This window comes from Octopus bimaculoides, chromosome 8 (assembly GCF_046866305.1).
Source record: "Octopus bimaculoides isolate indiv1 chromosome 8, ASM4686630v1, whole genome shotgun sequence".
Classification (NCBI taxonomy): domain Eukaryota; kingdom Metazoa; phylum Mollusca; class Cephalopoda; order Octopoda; family Octopodidae; genus Octopus; species Octopus bimaculoides.
Window position 1 is genome coordinate 8,895,185 of NC_142935.1, and position 5,000 is coordinate 8,900,184.

Sequence of the window (5,000 nt, forward strand, 5' to 3'; positions counted from 1 at the left end):
GGCCGCGTGGCTCGTATGGCAGCCGACACGTCGTCGGCCTTTTCATAGCGCCGGCGGCCGACCGCCGCCGAGGCGTCCGCATTCTCTTTTCTCGCTCCCAATCGCTGCCTCCACGACTCGCTTCTTCTTTCTCGTCCGCCGCGTGGCACACACAGACACTCCCGTCCGACAGCGCTTTCGATTGAAACCTGAGGTTCGCCGGCGGAAACACGCCGGCAGACCCGTCTATCCGCCGCTCTCGATCGGCTCAGCGAGTACGCGGTGGCCACCCGGCACACGGTCTCGCTCGATGCAATCGGTTCCCGGTTTGTTGTGTTGGTGCGCGTCTCTTCAGAATAAAAAGAAAGAAAGAAAGCAACGAGAAAATCCGCCTCTACTGAAATGCGACGATGGATGACACACGCCCCGACACCGGTCTCGCACTTAGCAGCGTTCTTTTTCTACTACTCGCCCCCAGCGGCGACCTAAGGAAATGCACTCCGACGACTCGCTCGCCTCGGCGGCGGCGGCGGCCGCGGCCGCGGCCGCGCCGTGCCGCGCCGTGCCGCGCCGTGCGCTCTCGTATCTGCGTTACCTTTCTTCCGTTCGTCTTCGTCTTCGTCTTCGTCGCCTCGATCGCTATTTTTCCTTTACGTCCTTCTTTCGTTTTCGCCGACGACAAACCATTCAGCCGCGCTTCCTCTCTCGGTCTCGGTGTCGCTCTCCATCGGTCCTCCCGCCTGGAAAGGGCGCATCGTGTCGTTCGCGAGAAGAGACTCAATAGATCGCAGTGTGGTATCTGCACTACTAAGTACGTTACTCCGAACGGCAGCGGCAAGTCAAGGGATGATTCCTTTCACCGTTTCTCTCGTCGTCTCGCAATAAAAGAAAGGGAAAGGATACGCGGCGGCTGCAGAAGCAGCCACGGAGACGAGGAGATTGCCGCCTCGATGTAAACATAAAATTAATGTGGGATATAGAATATGGAATATATAATATATAATATAAAAATGGATGGTACAATGAAATGAAGTATTGAATGTCTTATTGAATATATGGAATATGTCTTATTGAATATATGAAATATTGAGTGTTCAATATAAAGGATTAAATATATAAAGGCGAATACGTATTTTCAATAGCTTGTGGTATTTCATCATCGCCGGTATCTGACAGACTGTATTCTATATCCCACATTAATTTTACAAGAATATAAATAAAACATAAAAAACAGAGTTGGAACTCTTTTAAATAAAATAATATATATACATATATATATATATATATATATATATATATACACACACACACGCATATATGTATATATATATATATATATATATATATATATATATATATATATATATATATATATAGATAGATAGATAGATAGAGAGAGAGAGAGAGAGAGAGAGAGAGAGAGAGAGAGAAAGATAGAGATAGATATACGCATATATATGTATGCATACAGATATATATATATATATATATATATATATATATATATATATATATATATATATATATATATATATATATAGGCAATGTTAAATCATATATATATATATATACATATATATACATATATATATATCGAGCAGCAGTAAAAATGACCCTGGGGATGCTGCAGTGATAATTAAAACCAAGATGCACGTTTAACACACTTTCCAAGAAAAAGAAGTGGTTTATTGACGTAGAAGGTTGTAAATATTTTCCCATATCGAAGTTCGATAATATGAAAAAAGTTATTTTACAACTGAAGATGCTATATATATGAATAAAAATAATTAAATCTATGTTACCGAATAAAAACGGGCAAATGATTCATTTAACGGAGGAATCTTCGACCCGATGAGTACCTAGTGGAGTGCCCCTCATTGAATACTCATTACTGCCGAGATTCTGCTAGCTAGGAAACATACGTAGCCTGTATCCTACCTATTCCCTTACCTCAATTTGGATTTATACATGTATATATATATATATATATATATATATATATATATATATATATATATATATATATATATATATATATATATATATGCGTGTATGTGTGTGTGCATGTGTGTGTGTGTGTGTGTGTGTGTGTGTGTGTGTGTGTGTGTGTGTGTGTGTGTGTGTGATTGATCACTAAATCCACAAGTTTTTTATTCTCTCTCTGTTTATTTCCCCGTGTTCCTTTCTGTTGAAGAGCGTAGGCTCGAAACGTAAAATACTTTTTCATTTTTCCCGAGTGTCAAACTAATACACCTGCTTGTTGTTTATACACCTGCTTTCGTCTTTTGTTTTTCTATAAATTTCAACTATATATATATAAGAAAATAGAGATAATTAAATTGATAATTATATATTAATTACAAAATTTTGTAATTGATGAATTATTAATTTATCTGTCTTTTCTTATTTTCTTAAAGATATATATAAACACCACCGGTTTATCCAATTACCTTGTAGTTCAAAATTAAATATTAAATTCAATACTTTTTACAATAAATCAGTGTATTCATTGGATTAGATAACCTTTAATGAGTTTTTAACTTTTAATTGAACTTATATATATATATGTGTGTATACATATATATATTTATACACACACACACACACACATACACACACACATATATACTTTATTTAAAAGCAGCAGAAATATAACAAAAAGCTTTTACTCAGAGTTTCACGTTCCCGTTCATCCGACAGTTTTATATATATATATTAACAGCTAAATTTTTTCTTTCATTCTATCTGTTTATTTTCTCGTGTTCCTTTCTGCTGAAGAGCGTACGCTCGGAACTTAAAAGTCTTTCTCACCTTCCTGAGCGTCAAACTAATACACCTGCTTGTTATTTATACACCTGTCTTCATCTTTTGTTTTTCTGTAAATTTCAACTATATACAGTATATATATTTCTTTTCTTTTCTTTTATATATATATATATATATATATATATATATATATATATATATATATATATATATATATATATATATAGAGAGAGAGAGAGAGAGAGAGAGAGAGAGAGAGAGAGAAAAGAAAAAAAATGGAGCAGTAATTAACAATGAGAAGTTGATCATTGGTATTAAAAAGTCGTAGTTTAATCGTAGTTCAGAACCATTTACAGCTGTTTCTGTTTATCAAATCGAGGTAAATTTGTATTTACCTCGTTCAATTTAACAAATATCGTAAGAATGATTTAGAGGAATACAAATAGAAGAGGGATAAGAAAGGAAAAGGAAAAAGCAAAAAGAAAAGAAAAAGTTCATTAAGTGTTTTGGCTTACATTTTATTGACTTTTTGGGTTCCACGTGAGTGCACGTTTTCTCATTTAGATGAATGGAGCAGTAAGTGGGGAAAATATCAAGTTGACTGGCGGTGTTAGTCGAAGGAGATATCCAGTGTTGTTCATTATAATATATGTGACCGCTAGGTTAGTCCCTATGGTTACAAATAATGCCCTTGTTAAAAACTGAGAACGCTTCTTAAAGTTAGTACGACATAATGTATATATATATGGACTATGTAAAAAAGATAAAGAGTACCTAAAAAATCAATTAAATCAATTAAAATCAATTAAGATATAACGTGTTTATAATACCAGTGATCAACTTCTCATTGTTAATTATTAGCTCCGTTTCTTATCGTCTCTCTATATATTAAACCACGGTTTTACCTTCAAATGACCTACTGGTCATGGTGGTGGCGATGGCGGCGGCGGCGGCGGCGGCGGCGGTCGTGGTGGTGGCGGTGGCAGCGGCGGCGGCGGCGGCGGCGGTGGTGGTGGTGGTGGTGGTGGTGGAGTTGGAGTAGGAGTTGACGGTGTCATTGTGGTTGTGGTTGCATCATTGATAATGATGCAGGTATGCTCTTTCCGCTGCTCGTGTTTGTATGGGTAGAATTGACAGCAGTAGTAGTAGTAGTAGTAGTAGTAGTAGTAGTAGTAGTAGTAGTAGTAGTAGTAGTAGTGGTGGTGGTGGTGGTGGTGGTAGTAGTAGTAGAAGTAGTGGTGGTGGTGGTGGTGGTGGTTAGTAGTAGTAGTAGTAGTAGTAGTAGTAGTAGTAGTAGTAGTAGTAGTAGTAGTGGTGGTGGTAGCAGCAGTAAGAGCCAGCGAGCTTCCTGGCTGCGGTTTGTGTTGTTTTCCTGGAAAGCTTTTACAAAAGAGGAACCGGGGGGAAAAAGTAAGAAAAAACAAAACAAAACAAAACAAAAAAAAAGCCAAGAATCAGGTCAAATCGTTGCAAGTTAATAATATAGGATTTTTTAAAACATTCAATACGTTTCTCTAGGAAGATCGATTAGCTGTGATGAATTCGATAGAATGATCTGTTTGAAAGCGATCGATAGTGGACTGGCTGTACCGAAGAGCCTTTACTACTGACGGTCAATAAGTTCTTTGTATTTATTTTTCTATTATTATTTTCATTATTATCATTATTATTATTATTATTATTATTATTATTATTATTATTATTATTATTATTATCATCATTCGTCTTCTTCTTCTTCTTCTTCTTCTTCTTCTTCTTCTTCTTCTTATTATTATTATTATTATTATTATTATTATTATTATTATTATTATTATTATTATTATTGTTCAGTAGTTTTATTTTTATAACGTGCTTTCACTTCACTACCGAGCGCAGCTCTGTGCGCCTTGGGTATGTGCTGTGGTTTGCTGTGGTGCTCTTATGTTTACTGTATTGAAAGTGCTTTGTGTAGAATGTGTGCAGTACCCAGTAGTGCAATTTTCTGTATGTTATATATATTTGTAAGTCCTGGTATTTTTGTTATGTATTTGTCTGAATATTTTTTTATTTTATTATTTATTATTTTATTATTTTATTATTATTATTATTATTATTCAGTAGTTTTATTTTTATAACGTGCTTTCACTTCACTACCGAGCGCAGCTCTGTGCGCCTTGGGTATGTGCTGTGGTTTGCTGTGGTGCTCTTATGTTTACTGTATTGAAAGTGTTTTGCGTAGAATGTGTGCAGTACCCAGTAGTGCAATTTTCTGTATG